The sequence below is a fragment of the Rhinoderma darwinii genome, chromosome 2, assembly GCF_050947455.1.
Source record: "Rhinoderma darwinii isolate aRhiDar2 chromosome 2, aRhiDar2.hap1, whole genome shotgun sequence".
Classification (NCBI taxonomy): domain Eukaryota; kingdom Metazoa; phylum Chordata; class Amphibia; order Anura; family Rhinodermatidae; genus Rhinoderma; species Rhinoderma darwinii.
Genome location: NC_134688.1, coordinates 356,840,819 through 356,859,853, shown reverse-complemented (window position 1 = coordinate 356,859,853; position 19,035 = coordinate 356,840,819). Strand labels below are relative to the sequence as shown.

At 41.8% G+C, this 19,035-nt stretch overlaps 1 protein-coding gene across 2 annotated transcripts in view; it reads left to right on the top strand.

Annotated features, from left to right (window-relative positions):
- Positions 1-577: 577 nt before the first annotated feature.
- The window catches only part of LOC142743239 (bile acid receptor-like), an 81,907-nt gene continuing 63,449 nt past the window's right edge, over positions 578-19,035 (top strand). For both annotated transcript variants that reach the window (XM_075853809.1, XM_075853808.1), the window contains exon 1: positions 578-720. The gene's annotated coding sequence lies outside the window, so the exon portion shown is untranslated. The remainder of the gene's footprint in view (positions 721-19,035) is intronic.

Genomic DNA, 19,035 nt, shown 5'->3' with positions numbered 1-19,035 from the left:
CCCATTGAAAGTAATGGGCAGATGTTTGCCGACGTATTGGAGCCGGTTTTTCAGACGTAAGTCGAGGCGTAAAACGCCTCCATTACGTCTGAATATAGGTCGTGTGAACCCAGCCTAAGTGTGAAAATAACCGAACCATCAAAAATAAATTGCTACTCATTGAAGGAGATGGTTGCCACATGTGAGGTCTACAACTAATAATATTATAAAATACATAGTATTGTATATACTGTATGTAGCATGTATAGATTGCATTTACCTGTATAGAAACACGCACACACTCATTCAGTTGACCAAACCCATTGCAACGCTTTTTATCCATTATCCCTTTATAAAACGTTGAATGTTTTAGCATGTGGGTTGAAGTTTTGCAACAATTGGGTAAAAGAGCATATCTATTTCTTCATTCTTAGCAAAAGGGACTATGGGAATGTGTGACGCTTAGGTCCCTGTAGCCTCTGTCCCCAACCATCCACTTATTATTTGATTTATGTCTGTTTCGCTGCCCTTGCAGTGACCCTGAGGGAGGGCTGTGTGGGAAGTTGGTGTGTGAGATTATAGAGAGGGCTGATGAAGCAGTGGGCTCTGCAGAGTGTCTGGAGCCTGAGTATATGCACAGAGACTGATAAATAGCCACGAGAAAGACATCAGGCTTAATTACACTTCCAAACTTCCAGTGGTGCCTACATCTGGAGATACCAGGGCTCATCCAGGCTGTATGTAAGTACAGGGCTTCCCTCTTGCAACTTCTACTTGACTTAAAACATACATAAAAACATAGCAAAAGTTACTATTTTTATATTTGAACACAATTATTAACTTTAACAATTATTTTTCAAATTTATTTTAGCAAAAATTCCTATATAGTATCTAATGCTAGCGTAGAGTGAGCACATTAGAGTTTAATACTTATTTATTTTTCTTTATATAATTCATTTCTTTATGCGATTTATCTGTATAAACTATATTTTACATATAGATTCTACAATACTGTTCGTATGTTGCTTTACGTAACAGTATTAATAGAGTAGGACTTAATTTACTGCCCTAACTTTGCTTTACAGTACTAAATATATACAGACCTAAAGTAGCCAATCAGCAAAAAGCTTCCATATGGGTATGATAGATAATGAAAGCAAGTCTATGATTGGATGGTTTGGTGCAGGAGACATTTTGTATTTAAAGTTATTTCAACATTTAATAATAAAATTAACCAAAGAGAAATGGCAATTGTGATTGGTGACTTGTTTGCGTTGGCCATTTTTGTTGTCTCCCTATCTCATGTTAGATTTTATAATATATCTAAAGTCTAACATAATTGTAGGCCTGAAAACCTTAAAATTTAGATTTTTCTTTTTAAGCATGCTTAAAGTACTTGTGAGATCATTAGATGTGGTAAACTCCTAGAGATATATTTATGTGCGACTTTCTCCATTGCAGAAAAGATGGAGAAAATGTAAACGGACTAGTAAGGCTGGATTCACATGTGCAGTTTTGAATGCTGTTTTTGGCGCAGTTTGAGCTAAACGCAGGAGTAGATGTAAAAGAGAGAACTATAAGCCTTTATACTTTTTCTTACTTTATGGACCAGGACGGCTTTGGCTAAGGAAAACTGCACCAGAAACTGCAGCAAAAACTGCTTGTGTGAATCCAGACTAGGGCCAATTTCACACGGCAGTATTCTGGTCAATATTTTGCATCAGTATTCAAAACCAGGAATGGAACATACAGACACAGAAAAAAAGCATAATGAAAAAAATATTTGTACCGCTTCCGTGTTTTGGACCAACTCCTGGTTTGGCTTCCTAATACTGATGCAAAATACTGATTAAAATACTGCCGCGTGAAAATGGCCGTAGGCTTGTTTGTTAACCATCATGTGTCTCTGGTTTTTGTGCTCCACAGTATATATGTTTGGAAAATGTTGTTACAACGTCAATGAAATGAAATAAATTGTGCTAAGTAATAGAGGGATTAGTATGATGGCGTATTTACTGTTAAGGAAGTCGCAGATTGCATTTAACAAATAGTGGGAAAATTCAGTTGCACAAGCTTAGCCATTGCTTTATGCTAAAAAATGAATTTATTGCTACAGAAAAAAAACTGTTTAAAGTGAAAAGTTAATTTTTATTTAAAACCATTTGTTTTCAAAGCTTTAGAATTTGACTGGTGTTGGATTGCATTTCATGTCATATAGTGAGGCACAGAGACTTGACATCTGGCCCAGGAACATCAATACAAACGACATCCATTTTGCCAGGTTCATATCAATTTTGATGCGGAAACCCGTGATTTGTATATTTTTGCTTCTTGTCAAACATATTTTTTTGAGGGTTTTTTATAGCTGCTTCAGGAAATTAGATGAAATTATTGGAAACATAAAATAAATGTAATTTTTTGAATGTCAGATAGGGATAAATTTAGAAAACGAAAGAGATGGTATTTCAATAATACATTTTTATGATTTGGTGTATTTAATGTAAATTTATTTCACTAACTACTTAGCAAATTTGGATATTAATTATTTTAACTATTTACGAGGTTGTTTTTTATTCAAGCTTTGATAGGTTGTTCATGAGATTATATTATGAATTCATTATAACACTAATTTTTTTTTCATGATGGATAAATAATTGCTAGATAATTACACCAAAGGCATTTATCTACTAATGGATATGTTCACATGGCCAGTTGAGATCCATTAGAAGAAGGGATTGTAACAAGAAGTAATGTGAGTAAAGGCTCATTCACACGACCGTATTACAAATGTTCATTTTGTGTCGTATTTTAACAGAAAAAAACTTCTGTATTCCTCCGATTTCAAGCAGAGTTTTTTTTCTGTCGGATTACACGTTCCATCGGACTCCGTATGTACAAAGATATTCCCCTCTGAAGTATTGTTCATAGGGGAGAAAATCTCTGTACACACGTGATCGGATGGAGACTGTACGACTGGAGGCTGCACGTCTCTGTTGTAAAGGCTCTGTGCCAGTATGCATGAACCCTAATATTTTGTTATTTTATTATGCCCAACCAATTGCATACAGATTTTTTATGCATTGTTTTATGTAGAAAATGAACTCGGTAGTATAAATACTTTAACCCCTTCCCAACATTTGACGTACATGTATATCATAGTCGGGAGTTGTGGCGTTTGGAACGGCCTCACAGGCTGAGTCCGCTCCATATGCGGCAGGTGTTGTATATTACAGCTGACACCTTGCTCTAACATCCAGGATCAGAGATGATCCTAGCTGTTTAACCGCTTAGATGCCGAAGTCAATAAAAGGGCCCCTCTGTCACCCCATTAGCTCCCACGACGTGATACATAAGTATTGTACAAGCGATCTAACAATCTCATGTCCAAGTCCCCTAGGGCAGCGGTCCCCAAACATTTTTTAACCATGGATCAGTTTCATGCAAGACAATTTTTCCACTGACATGGCGCGGGGGGGGTGTTGTTTCGGGGGTTTAGAGTCACTTCACACCAAGTACTACGTAATACTAGTAATACTACGTAAATACTACGGATTTTCCACAACGGAATTAGTTGCAGAAGATCCACGGCATAATATAGTAGCAGTAAAGTGGATGAGACAGAACAAATCTCATCCACACGCTGCGTAAATAGTGAGCAGAAAAGACGCTCAGAAATTGACATGCAGCGCAGTTTTATTCTGCTGCATGTCAATTGTATATGCGTAAAGGCTGCTGATTTGTGGCGGATTTTCCTGGATCAGAGGGCCGGCCTCCTGGGATGATGCTTTATACCATGTGACCACCGCTGCAGCCAATCATAGGCTGCCGCAATCTCCTGTGATAACAGTCATCCCCGGAGGCTGGTCGGCTAGCAGGCCTGATGAATGCACAGAAGTTTTCCGCAGCGGACATTCCAGGAGAAAAACTGCACTACAACTTGGTTAGGTTTTTCGGCCGGAATTCCCTGCAGCCACCGGGACAGATACCGCGGCCCAATACCAAATGATCCACGGCCCGGTAATGGTCCACGGCCCAGTCGATGGAGATCACTGTCCTAGGGGCCAAATTTTTTTTTTTTAGTAATATACAAAAAAAATTGTCAAACTAAAAAACAGGAACCTCCGATTATTTTCCTAAAGTAATATAAACAATAAAATGTAAACATAATTAGTACCATCGCATTCGTAAAAGTCCAAACTATTACAATATAACATTACTGAGCATGCAGGGTGAAGGCTATACAAATAAATAAATATCAGAATTGCTGTTTTTTGGTCATTTACTTCCCCAAAAACATGGAATAAAAAAATAATAAAAATTCATATGCACACCAAAATGAAAGCAATAAAAACTACAGCTCGACCCCCAAAAAACAAGAACTCACACAATTCCATCGACGGACAAATAAAAAATGGCGACGCAAAGAACATTGTTATTACAAATAGTTTTTATTTTGTAAAAGTAGTAAACGATGTTATCGATGGAATCGTATTGACCTGCATATCATTTTTACTGCTCAGTGAACGTCGTAAAATAATATCCCAAAAAACAATGGAGAAACTGGTGTTATTTTTCCAATCAACCCCACTAAATAACTTTTAAATGTATCCCCGAACATTATAGTGTATGTTATGTTAAATAAAAAATGACAACTAATTTCTAACAAAAAAGTCCTCATATGGCTATGACGATGGAAAAATAAAAAATCAATGGCTTTTAGAAGGCGCAGAGGAAAAAAAAGAAAATGAAAAAATGAAAAATGGCTGTGGCGGGGTAAAAAGTATTTTCCAGCTTTATACTTTTATGACATATCAGTGAAGTAGGGATCCCAAAATCCAGATTCTCCTCAATAACACTTTCATGATACATCTGGTTGACATGTTATACAAGTTAATGGCTGGAAAACAAGTTTCGGGCTCATGCAAACGGCGGAGCTATTCGGTGGCATATGGAGGCTCCTGCAACTCATACTATGAATCCGTACAGCCTACGTGTGCTGCCGCACCTTGCTTCATTTTGTGAGGTATGTGGCAGATAGTCTCCCCTAAATGCAAAGGTTCTGCTGGAGTACCTCAGTTCATACTGCATCCAATGTAGCATGCAACGATTTTTTGCACAGAAAAAAAAATCTGTATGCCTCTGTATGAAGTTTAGAGGGATACAGAGGCACAGTTATGCCCCATGCAAGACTGAGAAGTAATATGGCTGTAAAGCTCTATTCACACGACACAAACGGCTGTTTTGAATCTGTTTTGTTTCTGTTCCGGGCCGTGTTTCCCTTTTTAGCGGCCGATTTAGATCCGTTTTGCATCAGTTTTTTTCCCTGTCCATTTTAAAAACACATGAATTTGATTTGTACATTTTTTGCCACACACTTCGCTCTGTAGATAATGCCACTCACTGCCCTCTGTATATACTGCCATAGCCCCCCTGTAGGTAGTGCCACACAGCACCCTATGCGTAGTGCCACACAGCCCCCCCTGTAGGTAGTGCCACACAGCCCCCCTGTAGGTAGTGCCACACAGCCCCCTGTAGTTAGTGAAACACAGCCCCGCTTGTATGTAGTGCCACACAGCCCCCTTGTTGGTAGTGCCACACAACCCTCTGTATTTAGTGCCACACATCCCCCTGTAGTTAGTGCCACACAGCCCCTGTTGTAGGTAGTGCCACACAGCCCCCATGTAGGTAGTGCCACACTGCCCTGTTGTAGGTAGTGCCACACAGCCCCCCTGTAGTTAGTGCCACACAGCCCACTGTAGTTAGTGCCATACAGCCCCCCTGTAGTTAGTGCCACACAGCCCATCTTGTTGGTAGTGCCGCACAGCCCCCTTGTAGGTAGTGCCACAATGCCCCCCTGTAGGTAGTGCCATACAGCCACCTGGAGATAATGCTACACAGCCCCCTGTAGCTAATGCCACACAGCCCCCTGTAGGTAATGCCACATAGCCTCCCTATAGGTAGTGCACCACAGCCCCCCTGTAGGTAGTGCTACACAGCACCCTTTTACATAGCCCCCCCCACCATAGATGGCACCCCCTACCTTCCTGTAGATAGCGCCACTGTAGGGGACCATTCCAGGACTCCGGGGATTCCGCTTCAGAAGTCCCTGACGTGACTGTCCATATATGGAGAGTGAAGTTAGGGACTTCTCCTGGAGTGGAATCCCCAGCCACAGCTTCGGAAATGCTGTGGCCGGGGATTAGGGATTCCGCTCCTACAGGGAACAAAAAAATACCCTCCTCCTCACATGCACTTCATACTGTGAGGAGGGGAAGAGGGCGAGCGGCAGAAAGTTCAGCCATCACTCGGATCACATCCGAGTGACAGCTGTGCTTTACACGGCCCCATAGACTTCTATGGGAGCCGTACGGCCGGGAGAACGGCCGAAAATAGGGCATGCTCCATTGTTTGACGGCCCGGTTTACCATGTGAATAGCCCCATTTGGGGTCTATTGTTCCTACTGTGGCTGTGTGACGGCAGTTCAAAAAACGGCCATCACACGGCCGGGAATCCCTGTCGTGTGAATAGGGCCTAAATCTAGATATTTGCTAGTAGTCAATAGGTGAATATGAAGTTCTCTACGCACAATGAGGGAGATGTATTAATATTGGCGCACTGTATGAGAGGTGCCACAGTATCTCTCCCTCGTGCAGCGTGTGTCAAATTCATGAACAAGGCAAGCTAAAAGGTCACACCTGACTGTTTTCTGTAATTTTTCTAGAAGGCTTGTCAGGTTTCAGCAAATTAATGTTATGTTTTGTATAATTAAAAGTTAGACAATTTTCCAATATACTTTCTGTAATAATTCCTCCCAGTTTTCAAGATCTCTGCTGGTTGTTATTCAGTAGGAACATTTATTATTTACTATTAGTGGATAAGATTCTGTCCATTGTCATGTGATGGACACACAGGTGCAGGACTGATTGCGGTTACAGATGTGTATCAGAGCTGTGTCTATTAACGATCCCACCACAGGTGTGTGTTTATCACATGAACGGTAGAGTCGTTTCCGATTTTCCCTTGTTCTGCTTCTCCGACAGAGCAGAACAATAGAAAGACTCAACACAGGTGTGAAAATAGCCTTTCCCGAAAAGAGTCACCTGTTCTTCTCTGTGGGGGTTTACAATAAAATGAGTTATCACCAAAATGTTGGTATTTTGACCTACTGTATATGCTACGGCAAACATTTTTGCCGATTTTGACAGAGGTTTGCTATATGAATAGGGATATATTTAGATCTAAAGAAAGTACTATATATACTGGTGGATAGTCACCAAAAATGACCTTCTGAGGTATAAGAAATTTTCTTCACACATGATGTCAGATGAAAATACACCTAAAGCCGAAAACTTATGAACACGCAACTGGGATGCGTAATTTGGATTACATATTTGCTGTCATGTAAGTAGTTATATACATAGTATGAAAATAATAGGAAGTCAGATATATTTTTTAGATACTATGAAGAACCATATCAATAATAGCAATTTTTTAAAAACTGTAATTGTGAGTCATTGATACATACACAATCGCACATGTATATGTAAATAAATACATTTGTCATTACAATATGTGATTCCTGGTTACTCCTAGGCTGATAACACGTAGGCAGCAGCCAGGGGCGTAGCTAAAGACTCATGGGCCCGGGTGCAAGAATTCAGCTTGGGCCCCCCTACCACTCCCAAACACCACCATCAGCATCAGACCCCTGCGCGCGCCTATGCCCAGACGCCTTGCCCAATAGCCCCCATAGTATAATGCCCCCACACAGTATAATGCCCCATAACGTATAATGCCCCCCCATAACAGCCCCATACCGTATAATGCTCCCCATATCAGCCCCCCATACAGTATGATTCCCCCATATCAGCCCCCATGCAGTATAATGCCCCCATCTTATCAGCCCCCATGCAGTATAATGCCCCCCGCAATATCAGCCCCCATACAGTATAATGCCCCCCCCATAACAGCCCCATACCGTCTAATGCTCCCCATACAGTATAATGCCCCCTACCTTATCAGCCCCCATGTAGTATAATGCCCCCCCCCCCCCGCAATATCAGAATAGAAAAATAACATAATTACTTACCTATCCCCGTTCCCACGTCGGGTGGAGGATCCTTCGCCTCCTCCGGTGTGTACTATGAGTGACTCGGCGCAGACAGGCTGATGTCGCTACATCCCGCCAGCCTGCGTCGAGCCGTTCAGGGCACAGGGAATGCTGGATCAAGGAGATGTCAGCTCCTTGCTCCAGCATTGATTCGAACCGGGACCTCGGTGAGTGACTCGCGACCCCCCGGAGGTCTTCACACGAACCCCCAAGGGGAACGCAACCCACAGTGTAGGGATGTCACGATACCAAAATTTGCACTACGATACCGATACTTCATTTACTTTGCCAACAGTAATAAAAAAAGTTATTTTGTTTTCTGATGTGAGGCACGAGGTGTAATGATGAATTTTGAATGTGCCTCACATTAATAATAATTAACCCCATCATGTTTCTCAGTCATAATGGGTTAATGTGTAAGGTACATGATGGGGTTAATTACTGTTAGGGCTCGTTTACACGAGCGTGATATACGTGCGTGTGACGCGCGTGCTTTTCACGCGTGTCGTACGAACCTATATTAGTCTATGGGGGCATGCAGACAGTCCGTGAGTTTTGCTCAGCGTGAGTCCGCTGAAAAAAACTCACGACATGTCCTATCTTTGTGCGCTGTACGCGCATCACGCACCCATTGAAGTCAATGGCTGCGTGAAAATCACACGCACCACACGGAAGCACTGCCGTGGGACACGCGTGATTCGCGCAACAGCAGTCAAAAGTATGTTTGCAAACAGAAAAACGCAGCGGTTTTTGCGTGCGCAAAATGCACACGCTCGTGTAAATGAGCCCTTAATGTGAGGCACATGGAGGTTAAATTCATCATCGCACCTCGTGCCCCACAATAAGTGATAGAAAGCAGTTTTTATTTTATTTTTTACAGCGTACACATCATAAATGATGCAAAAAAATTGTTGTGTAGGTTATTACGGCCGCGCCAATACCGATTATATGTATATTTTATGTATTAAGACTTATTTTAATGCTTATTGTAAAAAAGGCGTATGTGTATTTTTTTTAATTTAACATTACTGTTTTTACTTTTGTTTTTACTTTATTTTTTAAACTTTAATGTACTGGCATATATCTATATCCCAGTACATTAGCCTGTGTACAGATAGTTGTTTGGACATACCTAAGTATGCCCTAAAATCAGGAAATATGGTCAGACAGCACTGGGGTCCTTCAATGGACTCTGGGCTGTCTGCCCATATATGGTATGGCCCTCAATTGCGTCACAGGAATTCCCTGTGACGCGATCCAGGGGCATCCCCCTTCTCATTTTCCCCTGAATGCTGCAGTCAGCTTTGATCGCAGCATTCAGGAGAATAGCGGCGGAGAGGAGAGGTTTCTGTGATCTCCGCCGTTATAGAGCGGGGCTGCAGCTGTGTAATACAGCCATTGCCCCGCTCCTGACAGGAAGAGCGGCGGTTCAGGCATTGAGGACAGAACATCGGGGTGTCTTGTAGCGCGCCCGCCATGTTCTGTCTTCGCAACTGCGACCACTGCGACCCCTATAGCTACGCCACTGGCAGCAGCTGAAACAATTAAGTAATGAAGAGACAGTTTAAAGTCAATGTCCACCTTTTAACAACATTTTTAAGTCCAGCATTCTACGCAAACTAATTTCTTATGTCTTTATAGTGGTTGTAGCTCCATTTTTCTGATACAGTGCTCTAAAACCCCTGCATAGCCATAGTGTTAAATGATTGTTCAATGTATAAACATTGAACAATCATTATGCAGTAAGCTCCTAAGCTCCCCCTAGTGGTGCCAGCAGGTAGGGGATCATCACTTATTGAGTGGGGTAGAATCAGTTAACAGAGCAGACTTTACTCTGGACAGAATACAGGCATGATTTCTGTCATTTCTATTTTGTAATGGAGAAAGCAAAGGTGCTGTCTACACATTTTGACAAACCCATTGCTCTCTATATTAAGAATATACCATAACTTCCATCTGGCCGACTTTTCACTGGATTGTACAGTGAAATGGACCTCAATGGGGTGTGGCATATGCAAAAGTGTCTAAAAATTTATCATTTATGACAAACTTTGTGGGGGTTAGTGGGTAGATCAGGCGCTGGGCTCAAATGTTCCACAAATGGAGATTTAAATGTTGAGCTGTATGATATACTAGTTCTTTGATTAGTACTTATATATGAGGTAATTGCTAATAATGCAATCCCCTAATATAAGTGGCTGAAAGTTGGACCTTCACTTAAAATAAGAGAAAACAGACTCCATTACTATTTTTATACTGATTTATAGTTTTGTGGGAAAAAATGTAAAATAACTTCTAATTTATTGAAGTCAATTGTTGTCATTCTGGGTTTAGGAGTCCAATGGGTAGTCTCACTCAGCAATTGACAGCTATTTCTGTATGATAATGTATAGAGGGAAGGCTGTCAATCATTGAGTGAGACTGCCCTCTGGGCTCATAGACACTGAGTAAGCAGGGATTGAAAAGGATGCAAACCTTTGAAAGGGATTTTTTTTTAAATAAAAAGGTCAATCAGTGTGATTGGTGCAACTTTATAATTAGTTTTTATTAAAAATGATTTTTACCTTTTGAGATACAGCTGCTCTGTATTCTCTATACAGAGCAGCTTTATCGTTCGCTAAATCCTGTTTCCGTCAGGTCCGCGGGAATGAGGGGTTCAGTGAATGCGGGTCCACGCAGGATCTACCTGTTATCGGTCAGAATCAGTTGATTCTGCAGCAGCATCGGCGTTAGCAGGTAAGTCGATGTAGCTACTTACCTGCAAACGCTGATGCTGCTGCAGAATCAACTGTAGCCTCTGGTGCCGATGTGTCCTCGCTCGTCTGACACGATGCAGGACCTGTGAGTGACGTCACAGCGTGATCTGGCAGAAGCTGGGCGTTCTGAAGAGAAGTGGATGATACTTCTCATCAGAACGCCCAGCTAGTAAAAGTATTAAAAACGCCCTGATGTACGCACATAATACACGCCCACTTGGACTTTTGCAAGCCTCATTTGCATAAATACAAAAATGGTCATAACTTGGCCAAAAATGCTCGTTTTTAAAAAATAAAAACGTTACTGTAATCTACATTGCAGCGCTGATCTGCTGCAATAGCAGATAGGGGTTGCAAAATCTGGTGACAGAGCCTCTTTAAGACAGTGCCCATGGCCAGAGGACGTCTACAACTTTTTAGTCAGTTACAGCATTCACAATTTTTTTCTGAAGGGCATGCAAAATAAATACAAGTGGTAAGTACTCCTCAAATGCAATTTGTTAACCAGACCCAACTGTCTCATGGTTCTAGTGGTTGGTAAGAGGATCATGAACTTTAATGCCAAGGGGTCCAGACCAGACCAATCCGAGTTTGCCACTGTCAACCGGACATGTGAAAAGCACAGATTATAAAGTTATTGTAATATTGGTTTAGATACAGTACATGCAAGCACATTTTAGTATGGCTATGAAGCATGAGCAAAGTATAGGCAGCTGGAGTAATATGGCTAATTTGTTAGTCTTAGAATATGTTTAGATTATAAAACTTGTGTAGGCTGGAGATGGAGTTGTCCTACTGTCCCCATCTCAATGGCATAATAATACTTACCAGTGGTCCTGCAATACTGACATTTCAGATTCCGGCACTAGCAAAATATTTCTTAGGCTGGAATCACACGTAGATTTTGTGGCAGTTTTTGAGGCAGTTTTTTTTAGCAAAACATAGGACTCCTAGCTTTGGCTAACAGAAAACTGCACCACAATCTGCATGTGTGATTCTTGTCTTAAAATGACAATAAAGACTGACACCATAATTCTATACCATGCAGGGGCAGACCAGTATATCATAAGGGCCTATTACACGGGCCAATGATTGGGCAAACGAGCATTCATATGAACGCTCCTTCCCGATCCTTGCCCTTTGTAAACAAGGGCAACAAATAGCTGATGAACGAGCAAACTCTCGTTCATCGGCTGATCTGCTCGTTTATGCAGCACTAAAAAACATCATTGTTGGCAGCGCATCTCCCTGTATAAACAGAGATGTGCTGCCGACATGATGAAAATGTATGAGGAGGACGAGCGATTGTAGTAACGAGCGCTCGTCCCTATACTTATCCAAAAAAAGGATAAAACGACTGCCGATCAACGATATGGGCCGTGTAATAGGACCTTTAGCATTAAATCTATTAAATTAATCTAGGTTAGTAATATCAGAGTGAAAGATTTTGGTTATTGTCTTCAGCGGTTTTGCGCAGACGGTCTGCAAATGCATTTAGGTCCTAACTCTACATGAGGCCTCAGCTAAATTTCTAAATATTATGAGCAGGCGGACAGAGCCAAGTAGTGTCATTCACTACTAGTGAATGAGGCGGTCGGCGGTCTCTGTGAGGTCGGTGCATGCAGGCCCGGGAGTGGACCAGTCCAGTCACCTGACCTGAGTCACCTGACCTCAAATCTGAGCCAGACCAAATGATTTTCAGGGCCTTATACAGCCTGCAGGCCAGACGTTCCTCACCCCTGTTATAAAAAGTCAGCTCTATTGTAGAGGATTGTGAAGATGGATACGAGATCTTCGAGTACTACTTGACTGTCACACCAGAAGTAAAAGACTGACCAGAAAAAAACATTTTATAGTCTCCTCAAAGTAAATTTTATAATCATATTTCATTCCGGCAGGTCCTCTGCTATTAGAAGAATTATGATTGTGCAATAATTCAGAATGTTTGATAATCTGGCATGTTCAGGTCCCATGAATGTCGGATTTAGTTAATTTTACTTTATAGGTCATTGCATATGATATCTCTGTATATGATAAATTATAATAGACTGAGTTTATATAAACAGTTTTGCTTTGGCTTATTCTTGTCTTTTATAAATGATTTTCATAATATTGCTCTAATTCACATATAAACATGCTGCTTAAAATGATGGAAAGATGTTTATTGCAATTACCAAGATGTCATTATTGAGATGAATTATAAAAATCTCCTACATGTTAATACAGGAAAATGAGTGTAATCTGAGCATTATAATAAAATGTTATGTATGATTTATTGTGAACATGCTGCTTAACCTAGCTGTTGTTTTTTAAACATTTGCTAGCATACAAATCATGTCATTTTTGGTAATTTGGGTTAAGGATCGTGGTTACCTAGGCAAATGCTATTCAACAATGGGAAATGGACCTAATATTGGCAAACACTTTCAATTATCAAGAGTCACATTTCAATCACCTCTAGTTATAGTTGACGAGAAATACATGAAACAGGCAAACTAGCCCTTTAGGAGGCCATACCAGTCCAAAGTTGAGCGAATGCAAATATTTTCTCAAAAAGGACCAGTCCACTCTCCTGTCTCATCTATTTTTAGTAAATACTTGCACTCCTCATAAAATAACAATTCTGGGGCATCTTTTCTTAGAACTCTGCATTGTGCTGTTTCTCTGTTATTCCTCCTGGCAAGGTATGAATAAATTGACAATTTGTTATTACCTTTCCCCCTGTCAATAGGGTTTGTACCAACACAGTGTGACTCTGTCAGCACTGATTGGACAGTATCAGATTGTGAAGGGACATGCACCATTAACAAGGGGAATGACAGTTGTTAATTTAGTCATACATTTCCAGGAGGAATAACAGAGGATTGGCACAACAAGAAATGCTATTTCATGAGAAATTCAATTATTTACTAAAACAGACATATCAGGAGAGCTGAAAAGTCCTCTTTAGGAGATCATAGATGTCTACAGGTTTTTATCTTCTATTTCTTACAAAAATACAACGTTCTCTGAAACTATTGATGTCTTTATAATCTAGGTGTATATTGGCAGGGTGAAGTTTATATACGCTCCAGCATAAATGATTTAGATATTATTTTACATATACTTTATAGGGTGCAGTGATCCATTTTTTGTAGAAAACCTTTGCTCTGGTTCCTCTCACACATCTCACTTCTCTATTGCTGTCACATGGAGGCCTTTCTGTATACAGCTGTATATGGCTTCTATTGATTTGAATAGAAGCCGCATACAGATCAGCCCCCTAGTGGCAGCAACATGCAGTCAAGATTTTTAATAGTATATTTGTGGGGAATAAGACTCTTTACCACAAAAACTGAGCAATGTAGCCTTATAAAGTATATTAGTAATCTTTTAAATCATTTATACTAAAGTTCACACTAAGTCAATTTTAAATAGTCTCTCTAGTCAAATTATATTCAATTTCAACTAGTCTTAATGTGTAAATGTAGTCACTAGGAGCCGAAAGTAAAATCATCAATATCTTGGCTGCCCTCTGTCATCACCAGGATGCCAATCCCTTGATCTGTATATGGCTTATATTGACTGGCTGTTGCTACTACAGTCCCCCTCTTACACCCCGTTACTAATAAGTTTCCTTAAAAGTGTAATTCATACTGCATAATCTGAATCAATTTGTAGCTAAAGTAATGTCAGATGAATTTTATTTCTATGCAGACAGAACCTCATTTAGCTGAATATAAGAGGCCGCAGCCCTATAGCAGAGCGGGCCTTTCATATTGTTTTTCCAGACACAGTGCGTCTCTCAAGTAACTGAGCAGTTACTTCATCTCAGCCCCGTTCATGCGATCCTTTATTTTTGTGATTGGTTGGGCTCCCAGAAAATGAGTAAATTGCTGTAGTGGGAAACCAAGTTTAGAATTATGCTGGTTTCCTGTTACCAGGGAGCGGTGCATTGTGGGAAAGCAAATACAATTACATCCTATGACACCAGGGTGGAGTGGAGCTAAGCTGCTGTCTGTTTCCGAGGGCAACCAGCAAAATGTAGATCTTTGAGAAAATAGTAGTTCTTGGAAGAGCAGGGGGTCCTCTTCTAGAAATTTGTGGGGGTCCAAGCTCATGGACACCCAACAGAGCTATCTTCTGACTTTTTTCTGACATGTTCAAATACATAGCTAAAACCATAGGTATTCTTTACAGGGGAAAATTATCTTTTGATATATCATAGATACATGTGAGAGAAATGGTGAAGTATGTGGTCTCTGAACACCAGTTATTTCCAGAATGAAAGTTCTCAGTTGACTATTTAACACCTTTGGCACATATTAGGGCATATGCAGTGGCGTAACTACCGCCGTAGCAGCAGTAGCGGCTGCTACGGGGCCCGCGGCATGAGGGGGCCCGTGTCGCCCGCCGGCACGGGCCCCCACCATGGCCGGAGGCTCCGCTAGCAGCCGCTATGGCTGCTACAGCGGGACGCCACTGAACACTACGGCAGAGCAGGGAGGTATCTCCCCGCTCTGCCATTAACTGGTTCCCGACCGCTGGCTGTATTTTTACGGCCAGCGGTCAGGGTCCTTAAAACCCGAGCCATAGACTTTCTACGGCTCGGGTTTTAACTTGCTGCCCGCGCGATCGGGCAGCTGAATGTCGGGTCTCCGGCTGTCAGTGACTGCCGGGGACCCTGAGGAGAGGATAGAAGCAGCTTTCGCTGCTTCTGTCTTCTCTGATCACTTGTACACAGCGCTGAAGGCGCGCTGTGTACAGGAATAGAGACAGCAGCAGCGGCGCTGTCTCTATTCCTCCCGGTGATCATGTGACTTGTCACATGATCGCCGGGTGCCGTTAGTGGCAGGCTGCTGCTGGGTCTTACTAGACCCAGCACAGCCCTATTAGTGACAATCGTCACTATGAGAGGGCTGATTTCCCCTGTAACTGGGGCTGCTGTGCAGCTCCAGTTACAGTGGAAAAACATGGTGTAAAAGAAAGAAAAAATATATATAAAGTTCCCCAAAGGTCTTCTTTGACCTTTGGGGGACAGACCATAGTAATAAAAAAATAATAAAGTAAAGTGTAAAAAAAATGTAAATAATAAATACACATAAAATACCCACCCCAAAAAAAAAAATGTCCCCCCCCCCCCGCCAATCATTGTTGTAACGCTAGCGCTGACCCAATTACCCTAATATAGACATGTAATATATAAAAATTTACAGTAGACAATGCCGATCACAAATAAAAGGTCTATTTTAGGGTAAAACTATGTTATTACCAAAAAAAAAATAGCTGAAATGTAAAAAAGCTTATTTTTTTACTATTATTTTCAAACTTTATGAATAAAAATTCTAAAATAGCAAAAAAGGTGTGTATAAAAACGATAAAAAATGAAACCTGCATTGTCTACGAAAAAAACGTCGCAAAAATCACGTCCTTAGCCCAACAAATAAAAAAGTTATAGCCATTTAACTAACACATGCTAAAAATGGCTAAACGGTGTCTGGTCCTGAAGGCGCAAAATAGAGCAAAAGACATGTATCCCCTCTCCACAGGATCTCCACAGGATAGGGGATACATGTGTGATCGCTGGCAGCGATAGGGAGAACAGGGGACTGAAAGTCCCCTGAAGTTCTCCATCACAAACCTCGGACTTCCGGGGTCTGTGTCGGCAGCTCCGTAGAAATTAATGGAGCGCCGGTCGTGCTTGTGGGCATGCGTGACCAGCGCTCCTTTCATTTTTATTGAGCTGCGCAGACGCCGGAAGTCAGAGGTTTGTCATGGAGAACTTCAGGGGACTTTCAGTCCCCCGTTCTCCCTATCGCTGCCAGCGATCACTCATGTATCCCCTATCCTGTGGATATCCTGTGGAGAGGGGATACATGTATTTTGTAGGACACACAGTAGGTCGCATTTTTTTTGGAGGGGGGACGCTGTATGGCGTTCCCTACAGGGGGGGGAACGCTGTATGGCGTTCCCTACAGGGGGGGGTGGCTGTATGGCGTTCCCTACAGGGGGGGCTGTATGGCGTTCTCTACAGAGGGGGCTGTATGGCGTTCTCTACAGGGGGGCTGTAAGGCGTTCTCTACAGGGGGGCTGTGTGGCGTTCTCTACAGGGGGGCTGTATGGCGTTCTCTACAGGGGGCTGTATGGCGTTATCTACAGGGGGGCTGTATGGCGTTATCTACAGGGGGGCTGTATGGCGTTATCTACAGGGGGCTGTATGGCGTTCTCTACAGGGGGATGTATGGCGCTATCTACAGAGGGGGGCTGTATGGCGTTATCTACAGGGGGGGCTGTAAAAAAGGCACTATCTACAAGGGGGGGGTTGTGTGACACCCAGGGGAGGGGGGGCCCCAGTCAAAAGTTTGCTATGGGGCCCAGTCTTTCCTAGTTACGCCCCTGGGCATATGGGTATTATATGGGTACTCCTGAAAGGGACTCCCCTCTATAAGTCACAGCAGAGAGCCTCTACAAACAGTAGCACTTGCTCTGTAGGACATGGCCAGTCCATGTATTAAATGGCAAACATTCATTTGAATGGCCAGCATGTAATACTCAATACGGCGGTGACTGCTACAGAGGAATTGTATGGCCTAAGGTTTCTGAAGCAAAAGTTGTGCTGATCAGCTGAGGCATTAAAAGCAAAAAACTGGTAAATGCTACCCACATTAAAAAAAAAGTATAATAGGCGTTAACTATAGTGGTGTTCCTCTAAATGATAAAGCCACGTGTCTGACTGTGTGCACAAGATTTTTCTGCTACAGTGACTATTGAAGTTCATGTTTACCGACTTGGTAGTTAGTTCTTTACAAGATTCTTATCTCGTATCAACAATAATATATGTTTATTAAAAAATAAACATACAAAGGCCATATAGAAATATAGTAGACAAAAGTAGACCATAAAACTATCAATGATTCCTCTTATTTAAAAAATTCCATTTACTTGTCTCCAAAAAATTTAGACTTTGGACTTAGCTTGCCGAACTGATCAGTAGATAACGGTGCTGTGATTCACTAACTTGCTTATGTTTCAAACAAATATTTGCTGTTAAAGATAACACAAAGCCAAAAAATTCATCACTATTCCACGCTACCTCCCATACTCCCTCACTTTACTTTGCAGGAACTGTAAATATTAAACAGTACAAAGTTCTGGCTGCTTAAGTCTTAAATTGTAGTGAGTAGGTGGGATGTTAATTTTACTGGTGTAGATTTACAGTAGTCTCCCAGCTGGTCAAAAATGTACAAAAAAAAAGATGCTTTTCACTATGTGAAAACTGATGGCTTGACACAGATTTGGCATATGAGCCAAATAAAATTGTGTGCAGTCCGATTTTGTAATAAAAATTTGAAAAAAGCTACTCACTAAAAAATTTAAATGAAAGGAAATAGGAGACATAAATGGATTCTGAAGTGGTCTAAAAAATAAGAATCTCCACTATTGTTGATTGGAAAATTCTGATAAAAAACAGTAGGACACATCTCATTCCTGAGAAACGACACCCATATATAGCAACCTATGATCAGTTGCATGCAACACTGGACATCTCAGGAGCCCGTAGACACAGATTGTCTAGCGCCTAACAGTTTGCCCACAAAATAGGCCACACCTTCAGTCACTTATTAAATATAATGTTGTGGTTAGTCAACTGCAAGGACATGCAGTTGCATATTGGCTCACAAAAACACCCTCTTAAGGATCAGAATGCACTCCTTCTTTGAAGGAAGGATAATAGTCACTCAGTGTAAAGGATCTGCCAGGCACAGCTTCAGGGTTAACTCCCTTAATTAATCAGTCAGCACCTGAATCTACATCCCTGAGACTGACTCCTGCTTCCACCACTCAGGCTGGCAGGCTTAGGAGTGGGAGAGCCTATCGCAGCCTGGCCAGACTCAGCTAGCTCCCGCCCTCTGTCTATTTATACCTGCATTTCCTGTTCCTCCTTGCTTGTTGTTCTTTTTCGTGTGGTTTCCTGGCCCAGCTACAGCTCCTTCTATTTTGATCCTGCTCCATACAGACCCTGGCTTACTGACTACTCTTCTGCTCTTCGTTTGGTACCTCGCACACTCCTGGCTTGACTCGGCTCGTTCACCACTCTGGTTGCTCACGGTGTTGCCGTGGGCAACTGCCCCTTTCCCTTGCTTGTATTCCCTTGTATGTTTGTCGTGTTTGTCGTGCACTTACTGAGTGCAGGGACCGCCGCCCAGTTG